The sequence below is a fragment of the Pteropus vampyrus genome, unplaced genomic scaffold (assembly GCF_000151845.1).
Source record: "Pteropus vampyrus isolate Shadow unplaced genomic scaffold, Pvam_2.0 Scaffold529, whole genome shotgun sequence".
In the NCBI taxonomy this organism is placed as follows: domain Eukaryota; kingdom Metazoa; phylum Chordata; class Mammalia; order Chiroptera; family Pteropodidae; genus Pteropus; species Pteropus vampyrus.
Window position 1 is genome coordinate 782,184 of NW_011889310.1, and position 19,053 is coordinate 801,236.

General features: G+C 40.5%; 1 long non-coding RNA gene and 1 other non-coding gene across 2 annotated transcripts in view; both read right to left on the reverse strand.

Moving 5' to 3' along the window:
• Positions 1-1,932: 1,932 nt before the first annotated feature.
• Positions 1,933-2,051, reverse strand: LOC111733146. The gene has a single exon (XR_002777855.1). It is a non-coding gene; the product is annotated as a 5S ribosomal RNA (ribosomal RNA).
• Positions 2,052-16,439: 14,388 nt separating this feature from the next.
• The window catches only part of LOC105307921, a 134,571-nt gene continuing 131,957 nt past the window's right edge, over positions 16,440-19,053 (reverse strand). The window contains exon 15 of the long non-coding RNA XR_002777852.1: positions 16,440-17,257. This is a non-coding gene — a long non-coding RNA (uncharacterized LOC105307921). The remainder of the gene's footprint in view (positions 17,258-19,053) is intronic.

Below are 19,053 nucleotides of genomic sequence, written 5' to 3' on the forward strand. Positions count from 1 at the left end.
TTCCCTTTTCATTCCTGAAGAAGAATTTTGCTGGATATAAGATTCAGAGTTGGCGGTTTGTTTTTTTTTCCCAGCACTTGAAAAATGTTGCACAACTTCCTTCTGGCCTCCATGGCTTCTTCTGAAAAATATGCTGTTACTCAAATTGTTTTCCTCTGAAAAAATGTCATTTCTCTCTTGCTAGTTTCAAGATTTTTTTTGGCTATAGTTTTCAGAAGTTTAATTATGATACATCGTGGCATGGAATTTATTTGGGTTTATACCTTTTGGGGTTTGTATGAGTTCTTAGTGGGTCTGTGCTTTTCGCCAAATTTGAAAAGTTTTCAGCCATTACTTCCTCGAGTACTTTTTTACTCCTGCCCCTCTCACTCTCCTTCCAGCACTCCTATCACACAAATGTTAGATCTCTTGTTATAGTCCCACAAGTCTCTGAGGCTCTGTTAATTCTTTTCAGTCTATTTTTTCTCTGTTACTCCAATCGAATAATATCTATTGTATTTTCAAGTTCACTGATTCTTTTCTCCGTTCCTTCCATTCTTCTGTTAGATCCATCCATTGAGCTCTTTCTTTTTTGGTTATTGTAGTTTTCAGTTCTCGGATATCCATTTTGTTCTTAATACCTTCTAGTGTTGGCATCGATCGATTGTCTTTTCATTCAGTTTGAGATCTCCCTCATTCTTGGTAGGATGAGTGATTCTGGACTGAAATCTGAATATTTTGGGTAGTACGTTAGGGGACTCTGGATCTTATTTACCTCTTCTGTTTTATCTGGCTTATTCTGACACCGATGCAGCAGGAGGAGAGGGGATGAAGTGTCATATTTTTACTGCTATAGGGGGTAAAAATCCCGGTTCCCTACTCAGTCTTTGTTGTCATCTGAGGTAGCGGCTCCTTGTTATTGCTCGGCAGGGGTGAGATTTCCAGCTCTCCACCAGGTTTCTGCTGATACCTCCATGGCTGGAAGCTGTAGTTGTGCCTTGTTACTGCTCCCAAAGTGGCCTCCACTGACATCACAGAGAGAAGCAGTGGCCCTGTTACCTTTGGGTGGTGATGAATGTCCTGAATCTCCACTAGGCCTCCTGATACTACCCCAGTAGGGAGCCTTGGGATGCCTCATTATTTCCTTGTGGGTTTGGAAGTTCAGGCTCCTCAAGTGGTCCCCACTAACACCATAAGGTGAGGAGGTGTCTTGCTACTGTCTGGACTGAATGAAAGCCCTAGCTCCCCACTCAGCCTTCTCTGAGCCTCATTAGAGTCTGACAAGGGTAGAAATCTAGGCTCCTCGCTCAGCCTTTGATGGTGTGGGTGGGGCTACAGATTTTTCCTGTGATGTTTGGCTAGAGTAAAACAGTCATTGTCTAACAGTTTTCTCTCTTGCTTAGCTGCCCCAGATTGGATTGTTCTGTATTTTGATTGTGTTGGTAGTTACGCCAATCTATCTTTGCATTAAAATTCACAGAAGTATATACAAAAATGTCAATTTACAAGTAAAATTTTTAAAAATGAAGGGTAAAATTGTAGGAGTTACAGTAATAGACTTAAAGACTCATTATAAAGATTGAATAATCAAAAAGTGTGATATTGCTGTAAAGATAGACAAATAGATCAATGGAAAAGAATTGAAAGTCCAGAAATAGCCTCACACACATTTGGCCAATTGATTTTCAACAAGGGTGCCAACGTAATTTAATGGGTGACAGCACAGATTTTTTAAAAAAATGGTGTGATTACAACTGAATATTCATATGGGGAAAAATAAACCTCAACCCTTATCATATATCACATACAAAAATCAACTTGAAATGAATCATGAATCGAAACATAAAAGCTGAAACTATAATTTTTTTTTTTATTAGGCAAGGTAACTCTTGGTTGACCTCACAGATTGCAAGGACCTTGTCAGCTTACAATCCCTTATTTTTTTATTTTTTATGCCTACAGCACCTGGTCTTCCTAGGTGGTCTCCCATCCAAGTACTAAGCAGGCCCGACCCTGCTTAGCTTCCGAGATCAGATGGGATTGGGCGTGTTCAGGGTAGTATGGCCATAGACTGAAACTATAAAAATTTTAGAAGAAAAAATTGAAAAAATATTTGCAAATTTGGGTTAGGCAAACATTCTCTTGATAGGGCACAGAAAGGATGAACCATATAAGAAAAAAATGAAATGTTGGATTTCTTCAAATTTTGCTCTGAGAACCACTGAGAAAATTAAATGATAAATTTGAAAATGATATATGTGAAAAAAGACTTATATTCAAAATATATAAATTACATTTATAATTTAATAACAAGTCAAGTAACCCAGTTTAGGAATGGGCAAACAATTTAAATAGATGCTTCACAAAAAAAAAGACATACAAATGGCCAACAAGCACATGAAAATATATTCACCATCAGAGAAATGCAAATTAAAACACAAAGAGGTACCACTTCACATACACTTGAAAGGCAAAAATGAAAAAGCTGGACGATAATAAGTGTTAGCAAGGATGTGGAGCAACTGACTCTCTTCAACTTTGCATTGTGGAAATGCAAAATGGCATGATCACTTTGGAAAACGCTTTGGCATTTTCTTATAAAGTTTAACATATGCTAGCCATACAGCCCAGCAATTCCGTTACTAAATATGAACCAAGAGAAATAAAAACATGTCCACACAGATGTTCACAGCAGCTTCATTTATAATAGCCCAAAATGGGAATCATCCCAAATGCCATAGATAGGTGAATGAATAAACAAGTTGTAGTATATGCACAACATGGAATACTACATAGCATTGGACAAAAACATGCTACTCATACATGCAACAACACGAATGAGCTCAAAAAACTGTGATGAGCAAAAGAAGCCCCGGACAAAAGAGTACATATTGTATTATTCCATTTATATGAAATTCTACAAAAGGCAAGACTTATCTATAGTGACAGAAAGCAGATCAGTGCTTGCCTGGGGCCAGGGTGGGAGAAGTTTGATTGCAAAAGGGCACGAGGGAGCTTTTTGAGGTAATGACAATGTTCTATAGCAATTACATGGATCAGTCGTGCAAACAGCAGAAGGAAGTCATGTGCAAAAAAAAAATACATATTACATGATTTTATTTATATTAAATTAAAAAAACATAGGCAAAGCTAAAGTACGGTGTTTAGAGATCCAAACTTAAGTGGTAAAACTAAGAAGATAAGCAAGCAAGTGATTGCTGGAAAAACCAAGAGGGTGAGTTCCCACAGCAGGGAGTGGGGGCGTACTGATTGGGAAGGGACATGTGCGTGGTGTCTGGGGTGCTAGCAGCGTTATCTTTCTGATCCGGATGGTGGTTACATGAGTGTTTGCTTTATAGCAATTTGTTAATCTGTAAGTTTTGGCTATGCACCTTTTTGTTTATATGTTACATTTTACAACTAAAGACATTAAAATAAAAAGAAGAGCAAAAATAGTAACTGAAAGGCAAGCCGAGTCTGGTCCAGGGGAATGAGGCCAGGAAAGTTGAGAGCTGCACAGAGCAAGCAGCGACGGCTGTGGGACTGGGCCTGTGAAATATGTCTAGGGCAAGCACTGAACTTGTTGGGGGCAGGTGCGTGCCAGGCTGGACAACGCATCTACTTAACTGCTGCCCCACTGCATATCCAGCACAGGGATGGGCACACAGCACACCCACCTGAGGCTTATGGATACACTGGTGGTATCCGGGTATGCCATTAAGGCATGCCCAAATCAGAGCATATTCCCCAGGGGCCACCTACCAAAGAGCATTGGACTTGAAGGCAAGGGACCTAGGTTAAGGCTCTAGCAATGTCACTTCCAGATATATGACCTTGGACAGGTCACTTCACCTCTCAGCATTAGTTTTCTTATTACTAGCCCTGGGTATGAGAGACAGTGAGAGATGCAATGGATGTACCTGGATATCTAGATATCTATACCCTTCTGCATCCAAATCCAGCCTTTAAGAAGGGCAAGTGCAGTAAAGTCTTAAAGTGGGAACACCAAAGGCCTCAACTTAAGGCAGCCAATTGGTCTCCCCACATCTACTCATCCCTGGGTTTAACTGCTTCTGGGTGTGAATCAGTATGGTGATGTGAGGGGCTAGTCCAAGCTGAGTATCTGAAGGTGCCAGTTATGAAGGGCGTAGCAGAAACGGGGAAGTGGGGAGATATGAAAGCCAAATGCTTTCAATCACTGCTAACTTCACTGCACACAGTATCAAGGTATAATTACCCATTTGTCAGGGTTGAAGGTTGTGGGGAAGTGGCACAAGGCTGATATTTGCCAGGACAAACAGAGCGCCAGCACCAAAGGTGTGTGCATGAGATGGGGGTTACCACTGCTGCCTCCAAAAAGTACTCTGTCACATACATACTCTGCTACCTCTGGGCTAAAGGGGGCCCTATCTGGTAGCAGTGGTTGGAGAGCTCTCTGCCTACAGGTACCCTGACAACACCAATGGCTGTTCAAGCTTGGAACTCGGGACAAGCTTCTTTCTCCTGTTTGGGAGGAGTGCTCACGTCCTTTTGTTCATCTGAGAGAAAGGTTTTGGATTCACCTCTGTTCACTGATAGGCAGGAACCATTTGCAAATTAAAGACTTAAGATGAGCGCTGTTGCCAATATAGAATGGCAACAATGGACCAGATGCTACAGCCTTATCCATTTCAAAGGTTCGTGAATAGCCAGCTGTGCCATGGTCCAGGCTTCTTTTTAATAATATGTCATGGTCCTCATCATGCATCAAATGGTATCAGCACCTGTTTCTTCTTGTCTCTGTTCTTCACATATATACTTTTATTCTCAAGTAGATGCAGGAATCACTGCAAATAGAATCAGCTTTGGGGAGAACTTATGTGCTGACCCCCACCACCCGCCCCCCACCGCCCACACACACAATTCCACTTGAAAATGTGAAAACACTATAACTATGATCAAGACATTTTTTTTTTAAATCACCCAAATCTCATCGCCCTAAGAGATCTCTTTATATTTAGGTATTTACTGTACAGAAAGTGTTTGTAAGTTGTGAGATCACAACGTAAACACAACGGCATCTTTCCCTTTATAAAATCTTCTATTCTGTGTATTTATTCCTCAGGCTGCTGCAGATTTCAGAATGAGCATATTAAATGGCCTCATAAGATGCAATGGAATGGATAGGCCATAATTTAATTAACCACCCCTTATTGTTGGGTGATTCATTTGTTCCCAGTGCTATCTTACTACAGCCAATTTCGTCATGAACATCTTCATGCATGTATCTTTTCAATTCTGTCAAAATACTTCCTGAAGAATACAATCCCAGGAGGGGAAATTATTGGATCGAAGGGTAGGAATAGTCCCAGGGTTCCTGTTTCAGTTGAGTGGGCTGCCTTCCGCAAGGGGGGGTGCTTTCTGAAATGTGCATAACCTCGAGTCTAGCCAGCCTTCCCTTTCAGCCCCCCAAAGCTGTCCCATGTACTCTTCGTGCCTTAGTTACTGCCTGTTGTGTGGGGATCAACTTCTATTTGCTCTCTGGGTACCTTGCACCATGGTTTCAAAACAATGCAGACTTGTTTTGGGAAACAGACTGAGCCGGTGTGGAACAGGCTCTGAGCTCCAACAGCTGAGAGTCCACAGTAATTATCTTTGGGGGGTGCCAGGCTCGGGAACTAAGGAGCAGATGCGCTTGTTTCTCTGAGCCCACACACCACAGAATTTCCCCACAGCCTTGACAAGGGAACCACAATGCTCTGATGCAGGCAGCCCTGGACCCCTCAGCACCATGTGCCACGTCCTGCCACAAACCAGACACAGCCCTTGCCCTCAAAGAGCTCACCACCTGCTAGAGACAAATGAGTAAACAAGTAACAGGGATGCAATGTGGTGTCATGGTCAAGAGCAGGTACATTGCAAATCAGGCTGACTTGGGATGGGATCCAAGCTTTGCCATCTTGCTGTGTGGCCTTGAGCAAGTTAATTTCTATCTTTCTTTTTTTTTGCCTTGGTTTCACCATCTACAAAATAGTAACTATTAATAGTTACTATTAATATTGACTCCTGCTGGGTTATTACGAAAACCTAATGAGCAGTGCATGGAAGGCATACAGCACAGTGCCTAGCATGGAGTAAAGTAAGCGTTCAATAAATCTCAGCTACTAGTAGTGACAGCGCATTACTAAAACAGAGTGGAAAGTAAAATATTTCCTAAGAGGGACTCCAGTACAGTAAACAAAAACCCAGTCTTCCAACCCAGGGATCAAGAAATGCTTTTTGTCCCCCTCTCCCCCAGGCAGTGAGAGGTGCTGGGAGGCAGCAGCAGGCAAGAGGATCCAATCCCTCCCACCAGCCCCAGGACAGAAAAGCCTGCGGGTGAATCCCAGTGAGCAGCCTCCAAGTGGCTGGAGACGAGAGGGTCTCAGTGACTTGAGGCTGCCTGAAAATATTTGTAGACGCTTCCATCAGCTCTGCCTACGGTATTTCTGCTGGGAGGGGAAAGTAACGTGGCCCAGTCTTTCCCAAGTGCTTAACTGGACTCCTTGATTAGGAAAACACAGCCCTGGGCCGACAGCCTTGCCAGCAATCAGTGCTAATGTAAGGCCCAGCTGAGCAATACAGCAGGCCAGGCCCCACGCCCAGTGCCACGAAGACTTCTGCCTTGTCTAGGATATGGTCCAGAGATATAAAAGAGCTGATTTAATAGTACAGCTACTTAGAGTCAATATTTACAAGTGCCAGCAATGCCTTATATGCAAGGAAAGGAGCATTAGTGGGGCAGCTTCTCTTTCTGCCATCCCAAAGTCGTTGGGTAAACTTTCTCTGAGAAACTGTCAGTTAAGAGTGGCCTTGAACTGACATGGCCAGCAGCACAAGCACATAGGCCACAGAAGTGTCCATCACCACTGTGGTTAGCATGCTCTCCCCATCAAGCCTGGTACATTTCTTTATGGGAACAAACTGCTCTCTTATCTATTGTCTGCATCCGAACTAGCCACTCTTTCAACCCAATGTAGCTATTCCTTATTGCACTCCCTGTTTAATGCCCATTGTCAAAGCACCTACTGTGGCAGATGCAGACCTGAGACAGATGTCAGTCATCCTCTTCCCTCAAATAGTAACTTCAGCAGAATCACCACCAATCAGAGTAAGGCGGGCCCTGAGTAGTCATCCACTCCAGCATCTTTCAAAGCATGTCCCACAGATGGTGGTTTCAAGGATTCTAATAGATGCTCAACTCCAAAGTGTTGTGTGGTGACAAAAGTTTGAGTTAAGCTGAGTGAAGGAAAGTTAGCAAGCTTTTTGACCGCCAGACTTCTCAGACCCTATGATATGCCAAGGGACACTGTGACTGTCCAATGGGGGCCAGAGAACCCAGCATTCTCCAAACATATTGGACTCCAGACCCATGCGGACAAAGCAGTTCATGAGACTAGCAGTCCTGACAATACCTGTTGGGAAACACAGAACTATCTTAACCCACTTGTATTTTAGATGAAGAGACTGAGTCCCAGATAAGGAAAGGAACTTGCCTGAGCTCATCCAGGGAGTCTGTGGCAGGATCACACTAATTCAGCTTGTGAAACCTTCAAAAGGGCTGTCTCTAGAATCCTCAGTTTTTCAGATTGGAGAGCCATTAGAGGGTTTTAAGCATAGAGGTGATGTGGTTGAATTAGCATTTTAGGTAAATCACTTCAGCTGATGCATAGAGGAAGGTCTAGAGCAGTGGTCTCCAACCTTTTTGGCACCAGGGACCGGGGCTCCTATGAGAATCTAATGCCTGATGATCTGAGACGGAGCTGAGGTGGTGATGCTAATTCTGGGGAGCGGCTGCAAATGCAGATGAAGCTTCACTCGCTTGCCCACTGCTTACCTCCTGCTGTGCAGCCCAGTTCCTAACAGGGGTTGGGGACCCCTGGTCTAGAAGGAGCCAGTGAGAGGACAATTAGAGTAATGCACATGAAAGGGACAATTAGAATAATACAGGTGAAAGATGATAAAAACCTAAATTAGAGCAGTGGTGGGAGTGCTTCTGAGGAGGAGGTGCATTCCAGAAATAATTAAGAGGTAAACTGGCAGAACTTAGTGGTTGAGTAGTTCGGGGAGAGGGAAGAGTTAAAGGTGATGCTGAGAAATCTGGCCTGGGTGACCGGGTAGATGCTGGTGCCACGCGCTGGAGAAAGAGCTGGTCAGGTGGGGTTAGAGGGTGTTGAAACCTTCCCTTCTGGTGGCTGTGAAATGTTCAGTGTAGATATCTAAGAACCATTTGGCTTTACTTGGAAAGTTTCAGGCTAGAGACCAAGGTCAGGGAAATAACTACACATAGATGGAAGATAAAGCATAGGAATGGAAGAAATGGCCCAGGGAGGATGCGTAAAGGGAGTAAAAGCAATGGGCTAGAGAACTCAATCTGGCCTCCAAAGAGCTCACCATCTAAACCTTCCCTTCTTTGAGGTTCCTCTCAAGTAGCACGTCCTCGAGGTAAGAAATGCTGACAGAAGAGAAATACAAGTGTTGAGTGGATTTGTGGATAATTTAGATCTAATTGGTAAGATTAAATGTCTTGTGATGGCACATTGGATTCTGAGGAGTGGCTGAGGAGACTTCTAGGAAGAAAGATTTCCCCCAGGTGGATGTGTGTGCTTGCCCTTTTCCTCCCTGGAGTCTAGCTATATGTACATGTCTTATCTCTGCAGTAGACAGTACACTTGCTCCTGAAGGGCAGGGGATCCTACATCCTTAGAAGTCCTCATGGGACCTGAAGAGTACCTGACATGTGGTACTCAATATGAATTTATTGAACACCTCAATGGGAGTGGAAGTAGGGAAAGGACCCCTGGCCAAAGAAATAGTGTGAGCAAGTGGCCTGTGAGTGGTGAAGTGCCAGAAATGCACTTCGTAGAAGCTGGATACCTTTAAGGGCCACAGGCAGGTCTGAGCAGAGCTGAGCTTCCCCTTAAAAGCTCTTTCTGCTTTCCACCTCACTGTCAGGAGAGCAGTGCTGAGGGCTTTGTCAGCTCCTCTCAGCTTGCCCTTGCTGGATGCTGACTGCAGTGCCCAATGAAGTCACAAGCAAAGCCACTATCAATTGCAGAAGCCAACCTGCCCCTTCCATTTAATTGCTCCTGTACCCAAGAAAGAGAAAGTTAGGTCTAAGGTCTGAGGTACCATGAACTCAGATATGTCTATGAGAAGGGAACCTAACAAGGAACCCAGTCTCATTAGGCCACATACAAAGGTGTGAGTTTGCCGCTCCACCTCCTCCTTGTGGCTCCTGAATATGTGGACTGAACTCAGACTCACTCTCAGCATTCATGACCCTGGAGATGATCTTTTTAGCATCCCTGATGTCTGTGGCCTTCCACTTGTGTGTGCTCTAAATGCTCTGATCCTCTCCTGCCTATAAGGCTTAGTGACAAAGTTCCTTCTTGCAGGAAGTCTGTCTTGCAAGAGCCCCTCAGCTCAAAGTGACTGTTTTCTCAGGATACCTATATTATTTCATCTGCAGTATTCAATCTTATTGCCTGGATACACACTTTATATCCTGCTCCCCCCCCCCCAAAAGAGGTAAGGTCCTATAGGGGAGGGACAATGGTTGAGTCAACGAGAGACAGAGTGTTACAGCAGACACCATGTACACCACTATCAGGCAGAAGTGGACATCATCTAGCTCTACAACTTTCTAGCTCAATTACCTTAGGCAAGTCCCTTGTTGAGATGATTAAATGAGAAAGAAAGTGATCTATAATAGTATCTGTTATGTATTTGGCCCTCAACAATCATTCCTTCCTTCCCTTTCCCCTCAACATTTCTCACACAGTCTAGTACAGAGGTTTCATTAATCAATCCAGTCTGTCATTACTGGGGAAAAAAGATAGTATATAAAGATTAACTACTTCGGAATAAATCTAATGAAAGAGGATTATATAAATGGAAACATATACCATGTTCATGAATAGTAAGATTCAATATTATAAAGATGTCAATAGTCTCACACTGACTTACTAATTCAATGCCATATTGCAAAGTTGTGAATGTGAGAGTGTGAGAGTGTGTGTGTGTGTGTGTGTGTGTGTGTGTAAAACCTGACAAGCTACTTCTAAAATGTATATGGAATAGGTCAACAATAGCCATGATATTCTTGAATAAAAAAAAAATATATTGGAGAATTTGTTGTACCGGGCATCAAGATTGATCATAAAATAATTAAAACAGTGTAGTACTGTCTTAAGGATAAACAAAGGGACTGATGAAACAGAATATGAAGCACAGAAACAGATGCACACATATACTGACACCTGACATATGACAAATAGCACAGCATGTTGGACTTTTCAATAAACTGGGAAAATTCTCTATTTATAGCACAAAAAATGAAATTACACCTCTACTTCATAACACACATAAAGATAATAAAAATCAATTCCATGAGAAAGCCTTCAGACAAACTCAAATTGATGGATATTCTACAAAATACATGATCAATATACCTCAAAACTGTCAAGGCCATTAAAAACAAGTAAAGTTGAGAAACCACCACAGCCAAGAGGAGCCTAAGGAGGTATAACAACTAAATGTAATGTGGTATCCTGGATGCGTATCCTGGACCAGATAAAACTAGGTAAAAACTAAGAAACTATGAATAAAGTATGGATTTTAATTAATAATGATGTATCAATATTGGTTAACAGATTGTGACAAATGTACCAACTAATATAAGATAGTAATAGGTAAAACTCGGTGCAGGGTATATGGGAACTCTCTGTACTATCTTTATAACTTTTCTGTAAATCTAAGCTTACTCTAAAATTTTTTAAAGTTTATTTTTAAAAAAGGTAAAAATCAATTCAAGGAAGACTGGAAAAACCAAACGTACAAGACAAATTATATGAAAGATTGTATAGGGGAATGTTTGAATGATCTTGGAGTAGGAAACACTTTCTTGCATGAGATATAAAAGGAATTAACCATAAATGAAAAGATATATTTGATTACATTCAAATTAAGACCTCATGTTAATAAAAAAAAAAGTGATTAAGAGAATTTTTAAAAAGCCACAGATTCTATTTCCAGCAATGAACAAGGAAACTCTTAGTGAATGAATCCTATTGCAGATAAAACCTAAAAACTCTGGAGAACAAACAAACAAACAAAATAAAACAAAAACACACTATCTGAATACAGTGGGGAGAGATCAAAAGCAAGCAGATACTAGAAGGGAGTAAACATTTGGAAGAAGAAAATTACACTAGGTCACTTTCTCATTTTTTTATGGTGTTTAGCTTGAGTACAGGACCCAGTCTGCACCATGCAGGTAGCTAAAACTCTGATGGAAAGCTTGTACCCTGTCCAGATTGAAGAACCCGAGTATAGAGTTCAGAGCAACCACAGCAGCCAAATAGTAAGAAGAGCCCTCCAAAATAAGCCAGAAAGAAAGAGGCTCAAATCGTACATATAAACTATATTTGGCTCTCTGATGACCTCAAACCATGCACATGTGGGAGACTTTAAAAATCAAAGTGTATGGTTTTTTTTTTCTGACACGAAATGTGTCTTTCCTAAAGAACAACCAATTCTCCTACACCAATTGGATGTCCTACAATTCAATTCAATTCTGACACTAACTATCTGGAATTAGTGTCAGACTCCACAAGTTTAAGGGCTCTGTCCTACAAGTATGCCCTCACTTCGGACGTTATCCACAAATGAGACACCCAGGTTACCCCCACTTCTGCTCAGCTGACTACAGATCTGGGGGTTCTCAGACATCCCTTCAGGTTTGATAATTCACTAGAATGACTCACATAACTCAGAAGAGTGCTTTACTTACAATTACCAATTTATCACAAGGATACAACTCAGGAACAGCCAAATGGAAGAGATGCATAGATCACGGTATAGGGAAAAGAAAGGGTGGGCACAGCGCTTAGATGCCCTCTCCAGGCAAGCACCCTAACAGCACATCTTTTTACCAATCTGGAAGGTCTCTGAATCTCATTGTTCCAAAGTTTTTATCAAAGTTTCTCTATGTAGGCATCATTAATTAAATCACTGACCAGTGGTGATCGAACTCAATCTCCAGCCTCCCTCCTAGTCCCTGGAGGTTGAGGGGTGGGGCTGAAAGTCCCAACCCTCTAATCACCTGCTTGATCTTTCTGGTGACCAGCCCTCATCCCAGTCTTCTCAGGTAAATTCAGATAGGGTTGAAAGGAGTTCATTCTGAATAATAAAAGACACTCTTATCACCCAGGGAATAACAAGGGTTTCAGGAGCTCTGTACCAGGAACCAGGGACCAATATTTATTATTAGACCACGCCCAGCTAAGACTAAAATAATCGAACTGTGATTTGAGCTGCTGCCCACCACAGAACAGAAACAGCTTGCAGTTTATGTCTAGTCGATTTAATTGTCAGCTAACACAAATGAAACAAACAAAAAAATCGACATTCATCATAGGAACAGAACAAAAGCAGTCTCCACACACATGAAGAACCAGAAAAATGTGAGAAAAACTCAAGAGAAGAGGCAGTCAACTGACACAACCCAGATGCTGGAATTAGCAAAGGTTTTAAAAGTCGCTATCATAGCTATGCTGAAGGACATAAAGGGAAATATGCTTGTAATGAATGAAAAGACAGAAAATATCAGCAAAGAAATAAAAATTATAATAAAGAACCAAACAGAAATTTTAGAACTGAAGCAAACAGTATCTGAAATAAAAATAAACTGAGTAGGCTTGTGAACAACAACAACAAAAAAGGGGGACTCTGTAATAAATCTGACAAGTCTAGTGACAAAGTAACTTCACAGGGTGATCTGATCATAAATTCCTAACTGGGCAAGTCATGGTGGGTAGTCACGGCCTAGGTATATGACATTTTAGTAAGAGGTTAATCTTTGCCTAAAGCCAGCCCTGTCCATTGTTCTTGTGCATCTAGGTTAACACACCTTTGGAGTGCCACAGTAAACCTCTTTTCCAAGCCCCTCTGTGTAGTAACCATCCTCAAGGGGAAACATAATCTTGTTAACTATCCTGTAATTCAATCATAGAGATGTTCCCCTACCCTGCTTTCTCCCATCTTCAAGTAAGTTTCCTTACATTCTCTTCTTAATTCCAGATGTATAAAAAGAACTTGCATAACTGTCATTCACCAGAGCATTTGAGATCCTGCTTCCTGGCATGTCATCAGTTTGGCTTAAATAAACTCATAAAAATTCTCTACAGGTTTGGAGGTTTCTTATGCTGACAGGCTTAACAATGGATTGGAAATGACAGGAGTCAAAGAAAATGAAGACAGATTAATAGAAATTATCCATTCTGAAGAACAGGGAGAAAAAAAAATAAAGAAAAAAACCCCAGAGCCTCAGGGACCTATGGGACATTGTAAAAATATCTAAAATAGATATAGTTGGAGACCCAGAAGGAGAGGAGAGAGAGTAAACCAGAAAAAAAATGTTTTTTTTTAAATAATAGAAATAAACTTTCCTAATTTTGTGAAGGACATAAAATCACAGATTCAAGAAACTTAGTGAATCTCAAGCAAGATGAACATGAACAAAATCACACCTACAACATCACAGCCAAACTGCTAAAAATCAAAGATAAAGATAAAATCTTTAAGCAGTTAGAGAAAAATGACAGAGGAATCAATTCAAGTGACTACTCACCACACTTGAAATAAAATGGAGGCTCAAAGATAGTGGAACATGTTTAAAATGCTGAAAGTAAATAACCAAGAATTCTAAAGACAGCAAAAATCAAGAATGAAGGTGAAATAAAAGCATTGTTTCTACATAAATGATAACTAACAGAATTAATCTCCAGCAAGTTTGCATTACAAGAAATGTTGAAGGAAATTCTTTAGGCTTAAATGAGACAAAAATTAGTAAAGACATAGATGATCTGAATAACGTTATTGGCCACTTTGACTTAAATGATATTTATAAAGCACTATATGCCCCCACAAAAGAAGAATACATACTTTTTTCAAGTATATATAGTACATTCACCAAAATCGATTATATATTAGGTCATAAACCATGTTTAAGCAAATTTGACAGAAATGAAATCACACAGTGGATGTTCTCAGACCACAATGGAATTAAATAAGAAGTCGATAATAATAATATTGACAAAAACCCTGAAATATTTGAGAATTAAACAATATACTTCTAAATAATATATGGGTCAAAGAAGAAATCATAAGGGAAATTAGAAAACATTTTGAATGAATGACCATAAAAACACTAACATTAAAATTTATGAGAAGCAGGTAAAGCAGCACTTAAAGGTTATAACTTTAAATGGTTTAAAATTAATGACCACGTTTCCACACTAAGAAGGTAGAAAAAGGTGGGCAAAGTAAACCAAAAGCAAGTAGAAGTTAAGAAATAACGCAGAGAAGAGCAGAGGTCAATGAAATAGAAAAAAAAAAAACAATAAAGAAAATTATCAAAGCGAAAAGATCAAGAAAAATTGATCACTCCCTGGCTGAGTTAATCAAGAAAAAAAGAGAAAGCGCTCAAATTAGCAATATCAACAGTAAAAAAGGGAATCACTACAGATCCCATAGCATTAGAAGGATAATAATGAACATCTTTACTGCCAACAAATTTGACAACTTGGATGAAATGAACAAACTCTTTTGAAAATAACAACCTACTGAAATGGACATAAGATGAAACAGAAAATATGCATTTCCTATCTATTAATTGAATTTATTATCAAACACATTTCCACAAAGAAAACTCCAGGGTGAAACAGTTTCACTGGTGTATATTATTAGACATTTAAGGAAGAAATAACAATCTTATACAATACAAAGACTTTCAGAAAATAGAGGAGGAGAGGACTCGTCTTGACTTGTTTGATGGGGCCAGCATAACCCTAATATCTATGTTTTCTTGTAAAAGCTTCATGGTTTTAGCTTTTATGTTTAGTTTTATGAAATATCTAAATGAAATTTTTGTGTATAATGTAGGTATGGGTTGAGGTACCTTCATGACTTGTGGTAAGCAAGCTCATCAAATGACATTAAGATCTGTGCAGATGAATTCCAAAGAATTTATGTAGATACTCTGACCCAAAATGAAGAGAGGATAACTCCCCAGTCTTTAAGTGCGGGCTGCTCATAGTGACTTCCTTCCACAGAGGACACTATGGAAAGGAGGAAAGAAAGAGTAACTTTATAGTGGAGAAACTCAACAAACATTAACTCGGCCAAGATCATGGTCAATATGAACATATGGATATGATGGCTGAAAATGGTACTATACCTCTGTGGTCTTTCATAAATCCATAAGCTCGCTCTAATCATGAGAAATACGAGGCACTCTATAAAATATCTCACCAGTCCTCCTTAAAACTATCAAGACCATCGAAAACAAGAGAAATCTGAGAAACTGTAACAGCCAGGAGGGGTTTTATGAGACATGACAACTAATATAATATATGATATTCTTGATAAGATTTTGAAACAGAAAAAGGATATTAGGTAAAAAACTCAGGAAATATGCATGCAGTATAGATTTTATTAATAATAATGGACCAATCTAGGTTTATTAATTGTCACAGATTACCATACTAATGTGAGGCATTAATAATAAAAGAAAGTGGGTGAGAGGTATATGGGAATTCTCTGTACTATCATCTCATTTTTTTTTTATAAATCTAAAACTGTTCTAAATAACAAAGTCTATTTTTAAAAAAGACATCATTAAGAAAATATAGAGATGAGTCACTGACTGGAAGGAAGCGTTTGCAAAATATATATCTGACAAACAACTGTTATCTAGGATATCAAAAAAAAAAACCCAACGACTCCTAAAACTCGATAATAAAAAGACAAACAAGTCAATAAAAATGGACAAAATGCTTAAACAGAAGATATAGAAGTGGCCAGTAAGAGTGCAATGATGTTCAACATCATTAGTCACCAGGGAAATGCAAATCAAAACTGCAATAAGATATCATTATACCCTCTTAAATGGCTAAAATTTAAGAGAATAAAAATGTCGACAAGGATACGATGCAACTAGAACTCTTACATATTGTTGATGCGAATGTTAAATGGTACAGCTGCTTCGGAATATGGGCTAGCTCACAATGTCTTCTAAACCTAAACATGTACCTACTTCTATGACCAAGCAATTACATTCCTAGGTATTCACCAAAGAGAAATGAAAACAAATGTCCACAAAAAGTTTTATGAAAGAATATTCATAGCAGCTTTATTCACCAATATCAAAACCTGTTAACAGCCCAGGTGTCTACCAATAGGAGAATGGATACACAAATTGTAATTTTGTTTCATAAATTAAATTCATACTGTAAAAAAGAAACAAATTACTGATATAAGCAACAATGATTTTGAATTTCAAAATCATTATGTTGAATGAAAGAAGACATTAAAAAAAGATATACTGTATGAATCCATTTATATGAAATTCCAGAATAGTTCAATCTAGTCTACAGTGGAAAAAATAAGAACACCAGTTGGCAGTGGGGTGTAGGGGTAGGGGTTGACTGGGAAAGAATATGAGGGAACTTGCCAGGATGATGGTAATGTTCTAATTTTCAATAGAGGTATGTACTTTTCCAAAGTTGTCAAATAAAACACTTATGATTTGTGCATTTCATTATATGCAAATCTCATGTCAGAATTAAAAACAAACTGTAAACAAATATTAATGGTATTCATACTGAATGCAACTGTGAAACTTCAAAAATAAGATAGATTGATGGATAGATAAGATGATAGATAAGTGACAAAGCATGTAGAGTGGAATGTTAGTTGTTTGAGCAGATGCATATCTGAGTGTTGACTGTAGGAGTCCTTCAGCTTTTCTGTATACTAGAAAATTTTCATAACAAAATTTTGAAAAATACAAGCCAAACCACAGCTTGGGAGAACATATAAAAGGAATAAAGTAGTATCCCAGAATATGTAAAGACTCCTACAGATCAATAAGAAAAAGGTAAACAACTCAGTATAAAAGGTAGCAAAACAACTTAACAGGCCTAATACAAAAGAGGATACTCAAACGACCGATAAACACAGGGCAAGATGCTATGGTGGATGCTGTGATGTCTCAGGCAGACTTCCTCAGGAGTTATTCCTGCAGCTGCTGGCAGACAGCTCTTGGTTCGAAATCCAATATGAGATTCTCAGCCCAGTTCAGATGTGGCTGAGTGCTCCAGAGCAGTGCTTCAAATGCCACCCCGTTATCTCCCCACAAACCAAGTGTAGGACCTTGGATAACTCACTTCAACTCCCTACAGCTCCTCTTCTCCATCTGGAAAACAATGCATAATAGAATTATCCTTGTCCTGCCTTCCTCCCCAAACAGTCCTGAAGGTATGAAAAAAATGATGAAAGTTCTATCTGGCCTGGAGAGTGCTAGTGACACTTAAGTCATGTCCAGTAACAAGAGCAGCAAATGACCGAACTGGGACTCAAACCCAGGACTCTTAACACCCTCCGTCGCATGACTGCCCTCAGAGCTGATCCTCTGATCTATCTCCCAGTGGCTGCTAAGATGAAATGCCACCCACTTAGTGAAGCTGTTTTGAGAATCAAATCTAAAGTAACTCGTTCTACTTTCTTAACAATGAAAATTATATCATCAACAAAAACTGTTACCAGCTCCTCCTACCTCCAGGTAATGATGCGCTGTCATGTACACAGAGAGGAAAGTTGTAGCTAGTAAGGAATAGATAAGCTGGAAGTCCTCGGATGGTTTTATTGATGAGTGATTCTAGAATGGCTCAATATATACATATATAGATGACTTGATATACATGAAGCTAATGACCATATGAAGGAGTCTCTGCCACCTCACCAGTCAGTGGATAAGGTCGCCAAATTGTGGAATTCTGTTTCCTGATCAGGGTTGGGAGAGACTTCCTTGAAGATACTTCCTTGTGCTTGTGACACTCATTAACCCATGACTGTGACAATCAGTGGTACAACTGTGTTACTGCCATGTCTGAGTGTGGACATGTTGCCATAAGCAGACTGATCCAATATTTCATCCCTGGCCTAGTCAAGGACTGCGCTGCGTTATGTATACCTAATACGTAGGAATCGATTCTCAAAAACAGCCACAAGAGGCAGGTCTTGTTATTCTTACTCATTGAATGAGGAGATGGAGGCCTGGGTAGGCAAAGGGAGTTGCCCAAGTTCACAGAGCTGGCCAGTGTGAGGGCCAGGACTTGAACTCGCATGCCTGTCCTGGTTTCTCTCTCTAGTGTAGAGCCAGTGCTCCTTCTACACTGTGCAGCCTACATTCTGAATACATTCTGGGGAAGGACAAACAAGATGAGCTTGGCCTCACATTTTGTGACCAAAAGGGCTGGCTACCCACTCATTCATCGATCCCATCTTTAGGTAGACTCTGGAAGCACAGTGCCCTCCTGTCCTTTCCAGGGCCACCAGCGGGAAGCATGGAAAGATGCTTGAATCCTTCCCTAGGCCCCTGAACATGTCCAGTAGTCTGATTAGTTATTTGTGGAGGCCACGCTAGTCTGAATGGAGAAGACTGACAAGTCACAAGCCCGCGTTGCATTTATTAACAGGGTCTCAACTTGGGTGTGCCTGCTGCATGCCAGCCAGCCAGCCAATGCAATGGAAGCTGTTCTGAAGCCAGGAAGGCCACCTGCCTGGAACAATGGCCTGAAAGCTGGTGCCCGGACATGCTGGGTATGAAGCCAAGGAACCAACGAAGTAGCATATCAGAGGCTTTGTTTCTTTATTACAAACCCCATCCTCACACCACACAAGCTGAGGCTGCAAGGACCCTCACAATGATCAGAATTTAGAATGGCTAATGCACAGCACAGAAGAGTCTAGTGGAGAATTCTCAGCTAAGTAAAGGCGGTGGGTAAGTGGGCAAAGTTTAACCCCTTCATCTCCGTCCTCTGCCTTCCTGATTGCTACCCCTGCCTGTTGCTCTCCCAGCAATGGAACCTTCCCCTGAGGGACCAGGCAGCAGACAGGACTAGGGATTGGCTCAAGTTTCAGACCAAGGTCAAGTCCAGGCTTGCTAGGTTCAGAGCAGTCCTCTGACTACCCTTTTACCTAGTATACCCC